The sequence below is a fragment of the Choloepus didactylus genome, chromosome 2 (assembly GCF_015220235.1).
Source record: "Choloepus didactylus isolate mChoDid1 chromosome 2, mChoDid1.pri, whole genome shotgun sequence".
NCBI lineage: Eukaryota > Metazoa > Chordata > Mammalia > Pilosa > Megalonychidae > Choloepus > Choloepus didactylus.
The window spans coordinates 36,596,453-36,618,052 of NC_051308.1; the positions used below are offsets into that span (position 1 = coordinate 36,596,453).

At 44.8% G+C, this 21,600-nt stretch overlaps 1 protein-coding gene across 3 annotated transcripts in view; it reads left to right on the plus strand.

Moving 5' to 3' along the window:
• Window positions 1–21,600, plus strand: part of SUSD4 (sushi domain containing 4) — a 132,703-nt gene that overhangs the window by 98,752 nt on the left and 12,351 nt on the right. The window lies entirely within an intron of this gene.

Consider the following 21,600-nt stretch of genomic DNA (forward strand, 5'->3'; position numbering starts at 1 on the left):
AACAGATTATCTTCTGGCATCATTAATCTCACCCCTTATTTTATTGTTGTGTCAATGTTTCTTCCATATTTTCAGGCATTTTATAGCTTAGCTGTAAATGTTTTGCTGCAAGCACACACTCAGCAGCTTGAAAGTAAGCTTTTGTTAAATATATGTGATTACTTTAGAGTGGCTACACTAAATACCACTAATCAATAGTATGGAGTAGTGAGGGGGACAGGGTGTCCATTACCAGAATCGAGGCAGTGTCTGTGGGGTAGAGTCCATAAAAATTTCTGCCCAGCAAGTTGGACAAGTTTGCTCCTTTTGAAATTATGACCAAAGAGCACCATCTGCCCCAAGTTAACAAACACTGCTGAGTTCCTTGGCATCTGAATACAGTAGGTGTGGAGGGGTCAGTGGAAAGAAAAAATAGAGGGAAACGTCCAATCAAGAGCCCTCCAAGACTATTTGCAGCCTTTCTTGGAAAACAAAGCATGAAACAATAGAATGTGGAAATAAGTGAATTCTCGGGAAAGGCATCTCTACAGAAGGCACCTCTGTGGGAGGAAACCACGTCAGGAGGTGTGTTGTGGAGAGTGACTGGTCAGAGGGTGTTTCTTAAAGGAAAGGATGGGACTTGGAGTGGGGTTGGCTCAGCTCTGGGTGGAGCCAAGGAGCCTTTGGACAAGAGAGGGTGAAGGGGTGCAAGGGAGGGGAGCCTGGCTCCCGACAGAGCGGGAATGCTGAACCTGAGCCATTCATTTTTCCACCCTCCTCTGCTGGTAATCAGAGCCCCGCTTACCCCCACCTCTGACCCATCCTAGATCCTTTAGGGAATCAGGGCCTAGAGTAGAGTTGCCAGATAAAATCCAGGGTGCCCAGTTAAATTTGAATTCAGATAAACAACAAATGACTTTTTAAAACAAGCAAATCCCAAATATTGCATGGGACTTACTTATGGTAATATATGTATGGAATTCAAATATAACCAGGCACCCTGTATTTCTGTTAGCTCGATATGACAACCCTGGGAACAGCTGTGCTCTCTGGACACTGCCAGTAAGTTGAGGTGAGGGTGGCTGGCAGGTGATAGGGGACTCTTTTCCGGTTCCTAGAGGTCTCTTCCTCCTCAGATAACCAGAAATAGAGGATAGTTTAAAGATATCCCAGTTATGAATACATCAAATTGAAATGCTTATTTTTAAATCTTTTAAAATTTGGTGTATAGGCATTTCAAGCAGTCATGTACTAATAAGCTTCATTTTGGGACTTTGAAAGCAGTTTTTATGGAACCTGGAGAATATGAGATGACTAGGCATGAAACAAAACTTAGCTTCAAGGGCAACCATCGAATGTTCTACATGGGAGCCGTGACTGGCTTCCAAGTGAAAATGATCCCCGACATCCTTGGCGCCAGTCAGGAAGGATGCTGGAAACCCACTGTGAGAACTGCATGTATGAGGAAGGCCACTTACTGCCTTTTTTTCCTCATTTGTTTAAAAACTTGATCTATAAATCTTTATTTTCAATACTTGTCCCTTTAAATTATCTGATGGAATTAGTTTGTGATCCCTTTAAATACAACATTGGCTAAAGGCACAAAAGCCATGATTCTAAACTGAGAGGTACAAAGGGATTCAAAGATATTTTTTTTTTCAAAATTAGATAGAAACTGGATTAAATTAAACCACGGTTAATAAGAGGTAAGGATTCACGAAAAAGTTATCTAGATATGCCTAGGTGCTGGAATTTTTTAACCTTTAATTGTTTATCATTTTTTAAAAGAGGTTCCCTTATTTATGCCATATTGTCATAGGCTATTCAGCATAGATGAATCGTCCAGAGAGAATCTACCCCTTTCACGTATCACCCATAAGTTTTCCTCCTCATTTTCCTGTCTTCCTACGGACACAGTTGGAGTTTTCTTGATGGAATAGTGAAAATTATTGCACCGTGCTGTGGAATAATGATCCTCTCAGGGGTTGGAAATACATTAGGGTTTGCCGACCCCTAAAGCAATGGGTTGGGTGACCGTGCTGTGGAAGTCTTTCTTACAAGCATCTTATACCCTTCCCTTTCCTCTCTCACTGTTAACCCATCAGCTGCCAGGGCACCTGTCACTTTCCGTGTACCTGTCAGTGAACTCCCCCCATCCTGCCTCTTTTTCTAACCTGCCATGAGCCAGGAGGTCAGATCACCAACATGAATATGGAGGCAAAGTAGTACATTGACCGAGAGTGTGGACTTAGCTCCAGGTTGCCTGGTTCACATCCTGGGTCTCCTCCTAGTAACTCTGCCCTGGAACAGGACACTGAACCCCTGCAGGTCTCCATTCCTCATCTGTAAAATGGCGTGATGATTATACTGACCTCCTCATATTGGAGGATTCAGTATGATAACAAATGTAACACATTTGGCGAAGTGCCTGGCCCATAGTAAGTGGACAATCAAGTGTTCATCATCATCATTACTCTTAGAATTGTATATAAAGTTACATTAATAAGTGAGGATCTGAGGGTGACTGTGACACTTTTATGTGTGTACATTGTCACATGATTTTTGTTGTTCAGATGCTGTTATGCTTACTTGAGTATTCTTAACTGTGTTCATATTACAATCCTAGATAATGGGAAGATACACTGAATGATAATAATAATTGCCATTAATTTTCAAGCTTACTATGTGTCAGGCTCTTGACCAAAATGTTTGGTACAGCATCTCACTTAATCCTCCTAATGCCCCTCTGAGGCAGGTTCTGTTATTAGCCTCATTTTACTGACGAGCAGACCTAGGCTTATAAAGGTCACACAGTTGGTAAGCAGGGGAACTGAGGCTCCCACCTGGGTCTTCATTACTCCAAATTTCATGCTTTTAATCACCAAGGCATGTTTTCTAATTAACTTGTTCGGATTGCTTTATAATCCAACAGGGAAAACAGTTTGATATCTTGATAGCCATTTTTTAAAGAGTCAAAAAATTTAAAAGAATTATTGCATAGGAGGGAATTTATCTTTCTCATCTAGTTACTCTCCCTGTAGAAATCCCAGCTCCGGGGACTGGGGGTCCAAACACCATCCTGCTGCCCACCAGGTGGCAGTGAACCCTTACTGCCCCGCTTGTCCCCTGGTTCCGGTGGAGCCTCACTTCAGCCAGTGAGCTACTCAGGGGTTACTGTTCTCCTTTGAACAGACAAGGACACGGATGCCTTGAAGGATAATGCAGCTTGCCCATCTTCTCCAACTCTTGGTCCACTGCTCTTTCCACTGCATGATGCCACCTCTCCCTGGTGGGATGGAGAAAGCGTTAGGAGGGAGACTTTCACAGGTGCAAATGTTCAAAGTAACAGCTGTCACACACATTTAATTGGTAGATTGCTTCATGAAGAAGATTATAATTTGGAAGGAAAAGCTTTGGTGGCCCCACCGAAGGTGGCAAAAATCCCAAGGCCCAGTATGAGGGTAAAAGGTCATGTGTTTTGAGACCTGCAGTATTGCACTCATCTTATTGAGAGTGGAATATCATGGAGCAATTTGTTTTACCATCACTGTATTGTGGAATAAAACACCTGAAGTCTTGAACCAGAATGGGAGTTAAATCACATTAAAACAGATGAAAATATGTATATATATATATATTTGGACCTGGAAGGATCACTGTGGGTCTACATTACATGCTTTTCCTTGTCTGTGTGTATCTTAATATTTCCCATTCTCTGGCCCTCTTCACCCTAATCTCTTGTCTTTTTGTCTTCTAAGTAAACAAACACACACACATATGCAGACACACATTCAATCCAAAAAATATTTTTTTAAAAAATGAAACCTTTGAGAATGGATGTGAGTAATTTCTCATTTATAAGTGCTAAGAACTCAATTCATGTTGCCAGCAGTGTTTATTGAACACCTGCTAGGCACAGAACAGCCAAATTGGGCACTGGGGAATTACAAAGAAAGAAAAAGACGCAATTCTTTACTTTGAAGAATTTACAGTCTAATGGGGAGAAGAAAACAACAAAATCATTTATCTAAAGAAACAGCATCATTATAGGCAGCATCCACCTACACACATGCTTTATTTTTTACCAAGAGGTCCACAAGTACTTATGCATTTGGGAAGGGTAAAAGGACAATTCTGTTGGTGATATAACAATTGTAAAATGAAAATTCCTGCCCAGGGATTTGGGGTTTTGTTTTTTGTTTTGGTTTATTTTCCCCAGAGGCCAAACAGAAGCATGTTTTTCTGTCTCCATTTTCGCTTCGGGAAGAGAGAGAGTCTGAACATCTCACTCTTGTAGAAGAACTGTGCTTTTTGAAGCTCTTCGGAGCTCATCAGCCTAAACAAAATGCCTTAGTGTGTTTGTGAGGGGCAGGAAGGGTAGTCTGAAGGGCAGGAATATGGAAGGATATGGAGAGGTGTAAAAATAAGTAGATGAAGTAACCCTGCAGCGCATAGTTACAGGGAGGGATGCATTCACACAGGGGCAGTCTAAGACGAGGCGATGGCCACCCAGAATCCCCTGGACGCTGTGCCCTTGGGGATGCAGGGGACGCTGGCTAGGAGTGGCTGCAGAAAAGGGCTCTCTCTCTACATGGGGAAGAACCATCCCAAAGCCTTAAGTATCTGAAACATTCTCTTCATGTTCAGGTTTTCAAATTCCTTGAAGTAGTACCCAGTGGTGCTGGATACCTGGATCAGGAATTTCAGGGGCATCTCTTTCAAAGGGCAGGTTAACAACAGCGGAGATCACATGACTATACACATCCTTGAGGCAGGTAACAGGGTCAGAACAGGAGATTGAATTCCCGAGTCCTTAATTGTAGCCCCGCCCACATAAAAATTCCTGTTTCCCTAATAGTCAAAGTAGAGGACTTGATCCTCTAACCAGAAGTCATTCTTTCGGTAGATCTGTAGGAAAAAAGATGGGATCAGATCTAGAAAGCTTTAAGTTGAGATTAGAGTTTGAAAAAAGAAATCAAATTCAGTGGTATGTGCTGTTTTAAATAAATGCCTGAGATTTATTTATTCATGCAGTAAAAATTTTTTATGCTTATATGCTGAGTATCTTGCTGGGTACAGAGAATGCAGGGCAAGCGGGTTGTACACGGTCTCCGCTCTCATGGGATTTACATTTCTCCTGTGTTCTCGAAAGCTCTCTCCAGGCAGATGGTGCTAGGTTCTGAATGGTCCATGTGTGAGTTATCCAGGGTCTCTGGCAGTAGAGAAGATTGTTACCTATGCTGAGGCCACCTGGAAGGATTTTTAAAGTGGCTGTGAAAGAACTGGGGAGGATCGGGTTGGTGAGTCATTTTTTTTTTTTTTTTTTTTTTTTTTTTTTTTTTGCTGTGTTGATGCTCCGTCTCCATTCAGAAGGCAGCCGGGAACACAGGTGTTCCAGGAAAGCAGTGAGGTGGGCCCGGGAGCCCAGGGAGTTTGGTGTGCTTGTTTGTTTGCTTTTCCCAAATAGGGGAATAAACCCCTTCAGGAACTGCAGGTACCTAAGGTTTCACTCGTAATGACCCAGGCAGTGGCTTCTCCGATGCTGACATTTTCAACAGGCTTTTTCATCATCGCAGCTGGCATTTCTCCCAGAAACAAGCAAACCTGACCTCATTAGAAGCTGAACATCTCAAACTTTTTGTTTTTCAATTCGACCAATCCCCAAACTGGACCAATACCCAAAGTGATTTTTCCCTTTCCCATTCTTTTCAGAGCTCACAAGATCTGAGATGGATCTTTAATCAGGCAGCTTCAGTTCAATTACAGGCAGTGCCGCAGTGTGATTTCCTAAGAACCTAGTTGTACCTGTGGGTCTGTGTCCTTTTTTAAGAAAAGGAGGAGAAACAAGAAATCAAAAAGCCCTGTTTGGCCAAATGTAAAATAACTTGAAAGGTTCTTATATGGGATCAAAACTCAAAGCCAGGTTGGATGTGGAGGGTTCCCAGCTCCCGAGCTGCATTTGCAGTCTCCTTTGTTCCCAAGTCAAACCACGGTCAGGTAGAAGAGGTGCCGGAGGTGATCTCTTCCTCCAGAAATCCTGCCTTCACTTAGTCCTGCCTCCAGACATCGGAGTGAATCCTGTGTAGGGATTAGCAAATACACAGCAGAGAAATCTGGGCTTCATCAGATAAGGGACCCTGCCCTGCCTTAGGAGAGGGGTGAGAGCCCCTCGGGAAGGAAGCTCCAGGGAGTAACACTCAGGGTATTATAATGCCCACCTGTGCCCCGGGTGCTGCTGCTATTGTTCCCATTTCACAAAAGGAAAATTCAAAGAACAAAAGGAGTCGTGCCTGTTCCCAAGAAGATGGCTGTAAATTATTGTCCAGGCTGAGGTCAAATGTTGCTATGTCACCTCCCCAAACCAGAGTTGGAAAACTCTTCAGGGTGGTTCTTGTACCCTTGCTTCTGCCACCGTTCACCAGGGAAGCACGGAAGAGTCGGGGTCTCTCTCACCTCTGAAGTCCACATTCGCACCAGATCAGGTCCCTTAATTAATTGAAACAATTCTGCATTGGATTTTAAGTTGAATGAGGGAAATAGAAGAACAATAATCACATCGGGGATTTAATGACGCTCATTTGGGATCCTTGACCATAGAATACACAGCTTAGAAAACGTTCAACTACCAATTTACTTTCCCCCTGCCACCCCCGCCCCCCACTGCCCCACCGCACCCCAGCACCTCCTCTGTAGAGAGGAACTGATGGTGCAGGAGATGAGTGTGCCAGCCTGGGCGTGCCAGGTGAGTTTCCGCCTCCAGCCGCGGGCTCTGGCACCCCCAGGCTGCCTCGCAGTGAGGAGAGTCCATTCCCCCGGAGCTCCCTCCACACCTCACCTACCTGCTCCAACAGGGAAAACAAGTGTTCAGAAATGTGAACTTCATTTTGCTATGTGACGCAAAGCATCTTCTTCTTCCCTGCACGTCTAGCCCTGGAACGTGGCATATGTTCACCAAAGTTTGGCTATGATAACTGAAACTTCCTTTGATTCAGTTGACATTTTTGGATGCCACTCTGGGCCAGGCATTGGGGAGGTACCTTTTGTACATGATTTCTCATCCTAACAACAGTTGTGAGAAGTGAGTGCAGCACCAACCTGCAGGGGAGGAAACAGGCCTCAGAGAGCTTACCCCTGCTTCTCAAGGCCACCCTGCTGGAAAGTGGCAGCGCTCGCAGCCCCAACCCTGCCCAGGTGCCTCCTGAGCCCACACCTTCTACCCACACTGCTCTCCCCTTGCACTTCTAGGACCTGGAGAACCTGCTGGAAATTAGGGATATGAGTTCTAACCCTAGCTTTCTACTTATTGGTTGGGGGTGTCCATTTTCTAGCTGCAAGGGGAAGGAATTGGAAGAGTTGACCACTGAGGCTCCTTCCTGGCAGTCACGTGCTTTGACTCTGCTCTTAACCAGACACTCCCTTCCCAGAGAGGCTGCCCTGGCCTGGGGCGGCTCGGGAGGCAGGTGGCAGAGTGGAGGGGTGCGGGAGCTAGGCGAGTTTCTCCACATGATGACTGCTGACAGAATTTCCCTGAGACTCATGTTCCCCAGGAACCCTCCATCACTAACAGGAGGAGCAGGGAAAGGAATTAGATGTTTGTTGAGAGTCGTCTTGGTCCGAGGCACTTAACTTGTTATCTTTATTAAGCTCAGAACAACTCCAGGTATTGATTCCCTCTTTACAGACAGGAAACAGGCCTGGTTACTTGGCCTTGGGTAGTAAGTTGCAGAGCCAAGATTTAAGACCAGCCCTGATTTGGCTCTTTCTACTGCACTGAGCTGCCTTTTGCAGCAGAGACCATAGCCCTGCCATCTGAATAATCTGCTCAGACTGCCTTTTGGTTCTTCTTTTTCCTTTAATGTTTCCTGAAATCTGAATTTTACCATGTAAAAGGTTTTGGAGGAGGGAGAGGGATACATTTTATGATTTGCCCCCAAGCTGTACTGTGTGCAGTGGTGGATAATGTGGGACATTTCCCTTTTTCTTCCCTTCCACCTTTCCAGGTAAACAGAGATGTCCTAAGCACTGTGGGGCCACAACTGTTAGGAATACACACCCTGCTTTCCTGAACTTTGGTGATAGTAGTGGCAGCAGCACCCACCCAGGCCTCCCACCATTCAGAAGAGACCAAATGGCAGGGACCATGGTCTCCATTAGCCTCTCCTGGGCCTTCAGAGCCCCTGCAAACCCACCCATGATTCTGCCAGCAGCTAGATCCCATCTGAGGCAGCAGAAAATGGAAAAAAGAACAACAAATGCCTTTTTTCTCTCCTCTTTACCCATTATAGCAGTGGGAGGGTGCAGGGAGGGCTTCTGATTTATCTGCTTGCCCCAGGTTATACCCTTCTCTCTCCTCTTCCCAATGTAAGAGGCTTATCAAAGGTTAGGGAACACCTGGGCAGTGGTTTTTGGACATCCCCAAGGCCCTGAGGCCAGGGAGCTCCCCAAGAAGCAAAGAGGGCCCAAGCTGGTTTCTTCCAGCTGTCTCATCACATCATCACACCCCCTCCCCAATAGCTCCTTTTACATATTGTGTTCCCACTTAAGATTTATTTGAAGAAAGAGTTTGCCAGTGCAAAGTTTGAAAATCATTCATCTAGTTCTACTCCCTTAGGAACTTGAGACCTGAGAAATGAAATGATTTGCCTGGGGTCATGCAAAAATTCCCCCATCTCCTCAGACTCCCAGTCTTCAAATATGTAAGTAGATGACTAATTTGGAACCCTAATTAGAAACCCATTTACTTCAGTTAAACTCTCATGGGATTTTTAAATCTTGTTCTTAAAAACAAAAGCAACTGATATTCCCTTTGAAGACAAGTGTGTTCCCTGGGTTTGGGAAAGGGGAAATCTCCAGCACTTCCCAGCCTGCACTTCCCCTCTCATATATTAGCTACATTAACTAGCAAAGCCCTGTCTGCAACAACGTGGAGGTCTCATTGTGAACTGAAAGTGTGTTCTTCCATATTGGCATATAGGTTAGTACTCAACATTCCCTTTTGCTGTTTGATTCCCTGGCAATGAAAATGCCTATATCCGGCACTATTTGTATTATAACCGCCTTGCCTATGACCCTGGCAGAGTCCTTTATTAGAGGGAAATGCAAAATAGCAAGCAATCCTGTTAATTTTATTGTTCACAGGCAATAGTAAATTATTCTAATAACATTTCCATGTACTGATCATACATTACAGCAGAGTGATTACAAGAAAATAACTGCTTGCATGTCATACCAGCATTTCTAGGGATCACTGTGCTTAAATTTTTTTTTTTTTTTTCCTTAGCAGTGAGTAATTGCCACTGGAGCTTCCTCCTCTTCTTGGTCACATATCTCTCTTGTACTCAAGAGAAGATTGTGCCATGGCATCACAAAGCTTCATTATTCATTTTTTATATTAAATCTGGAAACACTGATCTTTCTGTGCTAAGAAAACCAAGAGACCTTGTTACTATTTTTCAAATAAAACCAAGTTCTCAGGCTGCTCTGCTGCAACTTTACAGGCTTGTTTGCTCTTGGATTTTATGACTACTGGCACGATAGATGGTCCTGAACTCTCCCTTGTCCTCTGCCTCCGAGCCCCCTGTTCACTAGCCTTAGCCCCCAGCAAGCCCCAGCCTCAGCACTTCACCTTCCTTTTAGCCTCACTGAAACACACGACTATGAATCCTGTCTGTCCTGGACTCTTAGAATTATCTTTTTCTATTTTTTTTAAATTTCATTCAAATGTAGAGATTTAGATTCATGTCAAAGGAAGATGAGAAAGTGATTCTTTTCTCCACCAAAGGGGAACAAAGCTGGCTGATCTGTGGCATGATTTCTCCCACCAAATCAAAAAAGGAAGAGAACACCAAGAAGGACTAGGATAACCCCCTCCCTATACACTCACATTCAGAGACGGAATCCCACCAGACCCGCCTCTGAGCTCTAAGAGGGGTGGGCTTTCCGCTCGGAGCCTGAATCAGCGTGGGAGGCCCCGTGGTCCGAGCCGAGGCCTCACTCATGTCTTTATGGAAATGTCTCTCATGTGCTAGGCACAGGGATGGGGTTGAATGACTAGTCAGCGAATAAATCTAGAGATTTGAAACTGCTCTCAGGGCATGGTTCTGACAAAGCCCTTTGTGATTTTGTCAGTAGGAAAGTGGTACTTTTCTGCAATGAGAGCTATTCGTACAAGCAAGAATCATACATACAAGCTTCTCCCAGGTATCACCATTCTGAATCAGTCCATATTCCACACCCTCCATGCTGTAGCCAAGTTACTTTACCCCTTTGTTGAAGACCAGGGTGGGTTTTATTTGTGGTACAGAAGTAAGGGACATGTCCTTTTTCTTCACCAAAACTTATTCTTGGTTTGCACTATAGACTTCATATTTTTGAAAGATTCACAGGCACAGAAGCTGAAGTCCTTATCTTCTGATGTTGAAATGTCAGGTCACTGCAAAGAGTGCAGAGCTGAGCAACAGGCAAGCTCTGTGACCTGTGGTTTGGAGCCACTAGCTCCTTAGGTGATTTTGAAGCTAGTGGCTAGAGGGTGATTTCATTATGCTCAGAAAATATATTACCAGTACAAATGGGGAATTCACAGTGTGTGTCCTTAAACTCTAAAATATCTTCTCCATCCTTGTCCCAGGCAGAATTTATTTCCTTCTTTCCTCTGGGAAGTTAGGTGACTTGTATTTATTTCATGATAATAAAACCTCTTGCAATCAGGTGCAACACAGAAGTCATAAACCCCTTCAGTCACTCGTTGGCCTTTTTCAGGCTGGCAGTCACTTGGTGATATTCAGCAGGGTGGTTTAGGGGTCATTTCTCCCCATCTTTTCCTTTTTCCTTCTTTTCTTCAGCTCCCACTCCCATCCTCACTTTTCTTCATAAATGATTGTTAGAATTTCCTGCCTTCCTCCCAAAGTAATTAGACATCTAGGGTGATAGGTAGGTAAAATATTCAGACCTCTCCATGTTATCTGTGTGTCTTGTATGTTTTGTTTTTTCATAGACCCAGAAATCAGAATGCCTTTTGTATGGGAAGAGGTTTTCTTGGTTTTGTTTTTGCAAAAAGATGATGCCCACATCCAAATTGTGCCCAAATTTCCCTAAACTTAGAGTGTTTGGAGAAAACAGTGTTTCATCTGATAACTCAAATTTCTCCTAGTAGTTGTGGCTTATGAAGAAAAGTCTGGAATCTTGTTTCCATTCTGGCTGCTTTGTTCTTTAATGGGCGAGAACCTAATGCATTTTCTAACCCTACCTCTTCCACCAAAGTCAAAGGATTTAATAGTCTTGGGCATTAAAAAGGTGGAAAAATAAGTGGATGTGAAAATGAAGGAAAAAAAAGAAGCCAATCATATTGGAATTCAGATTTTAAAACTAGTCTTTAACCTAAGCTATCACAAGCAAACAATTGTGCCTACTACATCAGTCTGTACTTTCATACCACAAATATCTTAATTCTGAGGGAAATGTTTTTGAAATTAAAAAGTAAACTCATAGGAAACTGAGAAGCCAAGAATTCTATAGACAACCTTGGCTAAAATAGCGAATGAGACTATTGCTTGGCCATTTTCAAAGATGCTATGGCCCTTTGAGTTAGCTGTGAGTGACTCTCTACTGTCCCCAAAGCATAAGGATCCCCAACCTGGTTTCTGCTGGCACTACCCGAAGAGAAGAATGATTGACATCTCCCCAGGGAACTCTTGGGGGTCAAGGCCTGGGATTTAGTCTTCTTGTGTTAGACTGCAGCATATCTCATGAATTAATGACTTTAATGTTCACAATTGTTTTTTACTTCACTTTTAGAAATCTCAGTATCTAGATATTTCGGATAGGCATTCTGACCTTAGCCAGGTAACTTGCTTGAAGCCACCATCTCCTCTGTCTGCCTTCTCTTCCAGCTGCCCACTTCCCCATGGACCTGGCCTGGGGGCTCAGCCTCCCCTACCAGTCCAGTGCTGGGCTCATGCTCTCCCTGTCTTGGCTTGGGAAGAAGCAGACTCCCCTTGGCCTGCCCTCTACCTCTTGCTTCCAAGTTTGCAGGACTGTCTTCAAAGCTTCCCAGACCCCAGTCAGCCAGCATCCTCTGCACTCTGCCCACAGCCCCTTCCTGATCTAGCCTCTCCTCTGGTTGAGTACATGGCACCCTGCTATGCCAACTGAGCTGAACGGGAGCATCCCTTCCATGCCTATAAGGTTTGCCCCAGCTGGCCTTTCCCCTATCTCTAATGGCCCAAGGCTCTTCCAAATGCTAACACCACTGTGTAAAATATGTCCTATGCTCCCTTTCCCTCATGTACACTTAAAAATACCCCCCGGGAAAAATCAGCAAAAGAGCACAGTTTAGGAGTCAGTATCACATAAGATAAAATTCCAGCTCTGCTATTTATTTGCTAGGCCCTGGACAAATAACTTCACCTTTCCAAGCCTTAATTCCCTTATCTGTATAAATGAGGCAATAGCAACACCCACTCTGTTTTTAGAGTTAAGTGAAATAATGTGCTTATACTGTCCACACTACAGGTGTTTGGTAAATGTTGTAATTACCTCTTGCGTTTTGTCCCATTGGCTCACAATACAGCCAATAATAATAATAACCGTCTCTGTTTATTGAGCATCTACTTTTGCATCAGACATTGTTGATTTACAGATATTACTTCTAACTCTATTTTTAAAAACACTGCAATGTAAGTATTATTTTTCCTGTTTTATAGAGGATGGAAACTAAAGCTCAGAAAGAGGTTAAGTAAAATGCCCAAGGCCACATAGCTAGTAACTGAGCTAGGATTTCAACCCAGGAATGTTCACTTTGTGCTATTTAAGGCAGCCTCTAGGAGCTATCATTAATTCACTGGCTTCTTTATCGTCTCAGTCTCCTCTCTCACTCGTATTCTCACACTGTCCCCTTTTATGTTCTCCTAGATAACTTTCCCCTTTCTTCCTCCCTTTTCACTTTCTCTAACTTCTAAGCCAGTGGTTCTCAAATCTGTTCATGTGTCAGAAAAGCATGCTACTCTTCACAGAATAGCATACCTTTTTGCGGAACACTAAGAAATACTGATAAAAGCAATTCTATTGTGTAAACCAGAAACAGTTTTACCAGACAGAAAACATGGTTGTTTTCTATGTATAACAGAGAGACATCCCCATAAGTGTGTGTATGTGTGTGCGCACACACACACACACTCACATACAGCTAGGAACAAAGCATGGTCAGTTGCTTCCCACAATTATTAACTGACTACCCAATTATTTATTTCCTCATCTGCTAGGGCTTGCTAATAGACAAGAACAGGAAGACACCAAAATTTTAAGAAAAATGCATGGGAGACAAACTCAAGGTTCAGAAAATCTGATACATTTAGGTAAATTTATGATGTGACACCTTGGTCCAGTTTGTGGAGGAGTAGTTTGAGAATCTCCAGGATACACGGGCAATGTTTAACTCCATTGTCATCCGTGATGGTGGAAGAGCTTGCCGATTGCAGAGAGAGAAAAGACTTACTCAAAATGCTCCTTACCCATGTACTTTCTTTGTAACCTTGTGGACACACGCTCCTTTTTAATTTTGTGCCTCTCGATTTCTCCCCCTTCAACAAAAGATGCCCTGATTACCATCCGGCATCCCAACTGTAGGGCATCATATTTTGGGAAAGTTTCACCAAACTCCCAACATTTTTATGTCAGACAGATGTTTTGTGATTTGTTTTCACCTTGTGATTATGGCTCTTCTGTTTAGCCATTGGTGCATCAGTCATTGCAAAGAAACGCAAATACATGAAAGCTTTTAATTTCAGCACCAGCCTTTGTTTGCTGCAAAAGACTGCCACAGTGTGATTGTGAAGACCTTGTGGATCACACCCCCTTTATCTAGTGTATGGATGAGTAGAAAAATGGGGATAAAAACTAAAGGACAAATGGGGTGGGACGGGGGGATGATTTGGGTGTTCTTTTTTCACTTTTATTTTTTATTCTTGTTCTGGTTCTTTCTCATGTAAGGAAAATGTTCAGAGATAGATTGTGGTGATGAACGCATAACTATGTTATCATACTGTGGACAATGGATTGTATACCATGGATGATTGTATGGTGTGTGAATGTATTTCAATAAAACTGAATTTAATTAAAAAAAAAAAAAAAAAAAAAGACTGCCACAGTAAATCATGGGTTTGCACCTGCTGTCTCACTATGTGCTCCTCAGAGTCTTCATGACTCCAAAACCAAAGTAGACCTCAAATTACTTACATGAAGCTATACTTTTTTGCACAGAAGCTATACTTGTTTGCATTAGATGCGTTCTGCATTTACTCAGGGATACCCTTATGTGGTGACTCTGAGACAGAAAGCAGATCAGAGTTCCTCCCTCAGGGCTGCCTGGTAATATTGATCTTAATTTGATCTGTCAGCATGTCTCTGAGCAAGTGAACATGAGGCTCCATCCGGCCAGAAAACAAGCAAACACCCAGCCTTGCCATCATTTGCTTCCCGTGGTGGACACATTTATTGGCCTTCTGGGTTGTTACAACAAAACAGAAGTGGAAAATGTAATGTGTTGTATAATGTTTATTGATTTTCCCTGAGCTAAAAGCAAAGTTTCAGATGGAGACAGCTATGACTTGGGCATGGAGGGCTCCATCCAACTTCCTAGGACCATTACCCAAACTTAGATCAGACTAGAGACCGCTGGTTCGATAGCAGTTTGATTATTAGAAGTCAGAGACAGAGGTCTGGGTGGCTCTGTACATGTCAGAGCAGAACAGTCCCTGTACTTCTGGTTTCTATCAGAGTCACACCAGCAGGGAGGTAAAGAGGGGGGACCCTGCACCCAACACACAGAATCACAGGCTTTCCCATCACTTCCCCATGCTCTTCAGGACCAGCTAGGATCTGCAATCTGGTATTAAGTGCCAGCTCTCTCTGCTCCTCACCACTGAGCTCAGCTACAAAGTTTTCTCATGATCTGAGGCAGCAGTTCTCAAACTATAGTGTGCATATAAATCACCTGGAGATTGCACTAAAATGAAGTTTCTGAGTCATTGGGTTGGGGTCATAGCCTGAGGTTTGGCATGTCTAACAAGCTCCTAGCTGATCCCAAAGTTGGTGGTGTGAGGACTGCACTTGGAATAGCAAGGGAAGGTGACGACCAGACTGGAAATAACTAGCACAATTCACTGGCTAACACTGCCTCTGCTCAGTGCTGCAAGAAGGGAGCAAGGATTGTGGAGAGCAGCCAGTGGCCTCCACCAGCAGCCGTATGGGGTGGATGTGAAGGTGCAGACTAAAGGGGCAGCTCTTTCCTACATGAGGAACATCCAGAAGACTGCAGGAACTTTCATAAGACTAAGAATTAAAACTTCCAATCAAAGCACTCAGGCTCAGTGGCTGAGAAGGATTTAAAAAATTAGATGGTATAGATTAAAATATTGCTTTACATTCTTCTGTTCCACTACCCCCCCCAAATAATTTGTGTGAATATTTACGACGCACATAGACCATTTTCAAACCTTATTTTTCTCTTTTGTACATAGTGAACTATGTAAATGAGTTAAGGATTTGTGATAAGTGATATATAATTCTCAACCCTAAGTCCCCCTTTTCCCCATCCCCAGCAGCAGCTTCACTTCATACTTTATTCAGAAAATGGGAGCCTTCAGACAGGAAACCCTCATCTTTCCACCACCCTCTCTACCAGTCTATTTGTGCCTATATCAAGCTCCAGTTCTTCCTTCTGACTCCTTCCTACTCCCACCAAAGGCCAGTCCTCCCATTGTGCCTGGATCACATCTCCTGTTAGGGGTTGTATTATGCCCCCCCAAAAGATATGTTGACATCCTCACCTCTGGTACCACAGATTGCAACCTTATTTGGAAGAAGGGTCGTTGCAGATGGACTGAGTTAAAACAAGGTCATTTTGAAGTAGAGTGGGCCCTTATCGGGTTCTTATAAGAAGGGGGAGAATCACAGACCCTGAGGGGAGAAGGCCATGTGGAGACGGAGGCAGAGGTGGGAGTGCTGCAGCTGCAAGCCAGGAAATGCCGGAACCACCAGAAGCTATGAAAAGGCAAGAAAGAAAGAATCCTTTCCTGGAGCCTTCAGAGGCAACATGGCCCTGCCAGTTTCTTGATTTCTGTGTCTGGCCTCCAGGACTGTGAGACAATAACTTGCTATTGTTTTAACCACCCAGTTGGTGATAATTTATTATGGCAGCCTTAGGAAACTAACATATCTCCTTCCACGTTCTTAATGACTTCCCTCCCCACCCCTCTGCATCACCAATCTTTTCCTCCGTGTTGGACAGCTCCCACCAACATATCAGTGAGATGTTTAGCTCCTGTTGGGTCAGGATCGGGGAATTGCCCTTGGCCCTCCAGCTGTCCCACTTGCTGCTTCCTTTCAGCAAACTTCCCTAAAGAGCTGTCTACACCTCCCACCCCATTCACTCCTCAACTCACTCCAAAATGGCTTCCTCCTTTCCCCTCTACTGAAATTGCGTTTCTCAAAGTTACCAGTGACTTCCACGTGGCCAATCCAATGGGTACTCTTCTGTTCCCATCTTTCTCCACTTGCTAGGAACCACTCCCTCCTCCTCAAAACATTTTCCACTCTGTCCCTGTGATACAACCCAATCTACTTTCCCAGTCTCTTTTTCTCCTGTCTGATTTCTCAGGATTTGGACTGGGACCTCTCTCTTAGGTGAGCTCATCCAGTCTATGCTGGAGACTGTATGTTTAACATGCCTTTGTCCAGCTGCTCGTTGACACTTGGATGACTGTCTCACTGGCAGCTCAAACCTAAAAAGTCAAAAGCCAAACTTTTGGCACCCCTCCCCTCCCACAAAACAAGCAAAGCAAAATAAAAACCTGACTTCATAAATGGCACCACCATCCATCCAGGTACTAATGTCAGGAATCTGCGAATCACCTTGATTCTTCCCTTAACCCAACACCCCCAACCTTCCGCCAATTCCATCTCTCAACAAGTCCTATTATTTCTGATTCCAAAATATGTCCCATCAGTCCACTCCCGCTGTCTCTTCCAATTGAGGGGGGGAAAATGAGGGCTGGAGAGAAAGAAGCAGTGACTTGGGTGGGAGAAGGCCACTCACTGTGTGTCCCATCAGGGGAGAGGGAGGCTGGCTGAAGACAGTGCAGTCCACTTGCCATAAATCAGCCAGGATTCCAGAGGGTGGGGAGCCCAGCACTGCTTCCTTAAATGAACTTGGCTGGTGAGCCTCACAGGCCTCAGAGAGCCAGGCAGCATCCGTCTCTGGAGAAGATCCTATGGTGTCCCCTTACTGGAATGACCAGAGAGCCAGTGTGCTCCAGTAGAGAGCCTGCTACACGGGCTCTCTGCAGCTGCCTTCTTCTGGGCTGCCACTCACAGACGAGCATCTGGCCAGGGGTCCCTCTCCCAACTCCAGGGTGAGGAGATCCACCTTCAGGCAGGGAAACAGCAGGGTTGGACAAGCATGAGGAATTTGGGGGATCCTGACCAACCCGCAAATGCTTTCTTCTCCCCATACTCCCCAGCAGCTTCACCTTGTGCTAGGCTGGGGGCAGGGTTCCCCTCCATAAAAAAAGCAGGTACTATTAATACCTAATATTAGCCCTCCTTAGCAAGCCACTTACTCGGTGCCCTTAGCTCATGCAATCCTCACAACGGCTCTAGCTAGTAGGTATTAATGTCTTTGTTTGATAGACGAGAAAACTCAGAGGGGTTACCTAACTTGCCGGAGGTCAGACAGCTTGTCTGCACTGGGTTTCAAGCCCCAGATCCCCATCCCAAGGCATCACTGGGCATCCTGCCAGCTGGTTGGGTGGGGCTGGGCCAGTGGTCAAAGCTAAGGGTGCCGAGCAGGCCAGGATTCCAAGGGGTGATGCTAGGGACATTGGAAAAATGTCGGGGCATTCGGGGTGGTTCTGATGACTGACGGGGAAGTGCTGCTGGTAGTCTGTGTGTCAGGGCGAAGATGTTAAACACCCTACTGTGCCTTGGACAGCCCCAAGCAAGGAACAGCTGTCTGCCCTAAATGCCATCACACCCCTGGTGAAAGACTTTTGTGGGCTTAAACCTCATTCTTGCTTTTCTAGGGTTCATTGAGATGCTGCCTAATATTAAGAAAAGATTAATTTCTCCCAGCTCCCCAGGCTGCCCCCGTGAAAGGCTGACAGTGGGGTTGTCTTCCTCAGGAATGCTAAGGAACAACTTTCCAGGGCTCTGTCTCTTTTACTGGGTGGCCATCTCCTGTGCTCCAAATCACCAAGTTACAGAGCCACAGTCAAGCACGGGGCTGGCAGGTGAAGACTGGGCCCCATCCAGGGCTGCCGGATGTCCAGAGTGATGGCTGGTCCATAAAACTGCAGGAGCCCCTTGAAAGGCTTTTCTGGGTTTTTTCAGTTAAGAGAAATAGTCTTCCTATTTTTTCATTTTTATACTTCTTTTTCAGGAGGAAGACCCAACCATCTTTCCTCTGTACTTTATTTTCCACACCTCAGGTTGGCAGCTACTGCATTTTATTTTTTGCACTGTGCTCCAGTCCTCTCCCCACCCCAACACTCACCTTTTCCTCAACGATTGCCACCATGTCTCTGTTCCAAATGTTGTCCACATACAATAAAGGATGTTTGGATTAAAAATTCCATTTTTATCATATACCATATTGTGTTGTAATCTTCACACCTGTCAGGTGCCTCATGGGAAGAACCAAATGGCCTTGTTTTGAAGGTGTTAGAATGTTGACTTTATTGTAGTATATTCTTCAGAGGTGGTGGGACTAGCAAAGTCCTGGCTCCCATCACTCAAATACACATAAAACATACACAAATATTTTCCTGTTGTGTCCATGTGGTAAGAAGCTAGGAAAAACCTATTATCATGTCTTAACTTTTTTTCCCATTAAAAGATGGGACTAGATACAGCATGAAGATGACAGCTCATCACCCATGAGAGTATAATGGGCAAGGGAGGAGATCTGGCTTATAGTGAAGACTTTGAAGTTTTCATTCATTCAAATAACAGCAATTATCAAGAATAATGTTGGATGCTATAGAGTTACAAAAAATTTTTAAATACAATCCCTACTCCCAAAGAGTTTACAAATTTGCACAAGTATAAGGCATGTAATATGTGTAGAGTGCCAGGTAAGTCCCAGGTCACTGACTGGAGGTCAGGGATGGCTTCGTGAAGGAGCTGGTGTTTGTGTTGGAATTAAATCCGAATGGGCAGACATAACCAGAGAGGGAGTGGAACTCCCCGAGTATAGCAGAGGAAGCTGCAGTGATAGGGAGGGCTTATTCAGGGAAACTGCAGCCTGACCGCAGCCCATCACCTGCCAGCTCCAACCCCAACCCAGCCCCTTCTCAACCAACAACAAAGCAGACTGAGGTTCCCAGTGCGTCTGCACCCATCTTCTACCCCTCTCCCCCAATCTAGCCCCCCACTGTCAAGTTCCAAGAGAGAGTAACTGTGGTGAAAAACTGTACTCTGCACCTATTTGGATGGTTACAAATTTTCCTGCTAATCTGAAAGCAGCTGTAAGCTTCCTTTGTAAAACAGAGAGCAGCGCGTCTCTGACGCCGGATGGACTGTAATCATTACCCGTTTTCTAGCTGAGTCTCCGCAGAGCATTGCTTGCATTCTGCCTATAAGCATTGAACGCCCAGATTCCAAGACTCACAAAACTGATAACCATCGCTAATAATGTCTAAAGTTGTAAGAAACACTTAAAAAAAAAAAAAATAGCGTTGTAGAAGAATCTTTGTTCAGGCCACCCACAAGTTTTCACAGATATTATTTGACTCACTACTACCAATGGATGGGATCTGAGTCACAGACTTAATAAGAGGGTTCTAAGGAAAAGCAATTCCCTTTTTACTAATGGGAATTTCTAGGAACACGTGGCTGTCTGCCGTGTGCTGGAAGCTTCTGTGTGTGGGAGTGTGTCCCTCTGTCTGCAGCTATCTGCACCTATCTGTCTCTTTTTAGCCCCATAGTTAGAGGCTGTCTTGGAAGCTGAAAAGTCCCCTGAGGTTACTGTATCCCTATATTGTTATTTTTAAATAAGCTTTCCCAAGTTTATGATTAACGACACTTTCGTTGTTTCCTTCCAAGTTAAAAGAGACACTCCCACTGCCTGCCCCTACCACAATCTGGGGGGGTTTCCCTTGGAGCAAAGCTAATGGCCTGCCAGGTGCAATCATTAGAAGCACTGCAAGGTGTGAAGAAAAATGTTTCCACTTAGCAGGGGGAAATGTATCTCCACTACAGGCCAATTATGACAACATCGGAATTAAAGCCTCTACAATAGATGGGTTTTATCTGGCCTCTGGGGGACACGACAATGAGGTGCATCCTGTTTCTCTGATTGTCTCGGGCTGGCCTGGAGCAAGGGGCAGCATGGGAAGTCCAGAGAGTCTGGGCATCGGTAATACCCACAGCTATTATTTATTAAGCGCTTTCTGTGTTCCAGATGGTTGTGTTAAGCAGTTCTTACAACAACTAAGAGTTGGGATCGTTTCCCTCCTTTTACAGACGAGGAAGCTAAGATCCGGAGAAGTTAGACAACGTGCCCAAGGCCCTTTTGCTCCTCAGCTGTAAACCTGAGATTTGAACACAGATTTGAGTGACTCCACCCTGGGCCCCCTCCCTTTGACTCTTTAGCACATCATGGAGCCATTTGCCTCAGGGCTTCATGCAATGATTTGAAAATGCTGCTGGTAGCAAACATGCAAACATTTGCAAGGGTTCTTCCAACCTCTCATACAACCTCTCAGCCTGGAAAATGCTCCTGGTAATTTTCTAGTCCTGCAGTGGGCCTCAGAGACTTGTTTGCAAAGTCAGATAGGAAAGCCCCACTGCTCTATATAACCTGCGCCACTGAAGGGGACCCTCCCGGCGTGTCCCTGGCTGCCTCCCAGGATGCCTCTCTCATTGTTGGTGCCTCTTCCTCTCTGTCCTTCCCTTCACTTTACAGCTGCTTTGTTTCCCTACTGGGGATGCTCATAGAATGCCTAGAGGGAATGATTTGAAAATGACCCCTTCGTAGAAATGGAAATTCATTGGCTCATGTGCCCCCATTGCAGGGGCAGCTCAGTGGAGGGTGTGTGCCAGGCCAGAAGATACAATGAGGGGTGGAACGAGCACCAGCCTCAGAGTCGGTGCTCACCTGGTCCTGTTTGCCCCCTGCCTCAGCTTTCCTCTGTGCTGTCTGGCAGGCAGGCCGACCCCTATAGGCTGCTGTGTTTCCTGGTCTCCCTTGTCCGCTGGCTTCCCACTGTCTTTGCCAAGAGGGAGACTCTAGAGAGAGACTGGAGGACTGGCACATGGGAGAAACCAGGGTATTTTCCCCTCGCCCTCTGTTTTAGTATGCTAGGCTGCCAAAATGCAACACTCCAAAAATGGGCTGGCTTTTAACAATGGGAATATATTAGTTTACAAGCTTATAGTTCTGAGGCTGTGAAAATGTACAAATCAAGGCATCATCAGGATGATACCTTCTTCCTGAAGACCAGCTGCTGGTGATCCTTGGCTCCTCCATCACATGGCAAGGCACTTGGCGGCATTTGCTGGTCTCTCCCTTCTCTTCTGGGTTTCACTGCTTTCAGCTTCTGGCTTCAGTGGCTTCTCTGTTTCTGT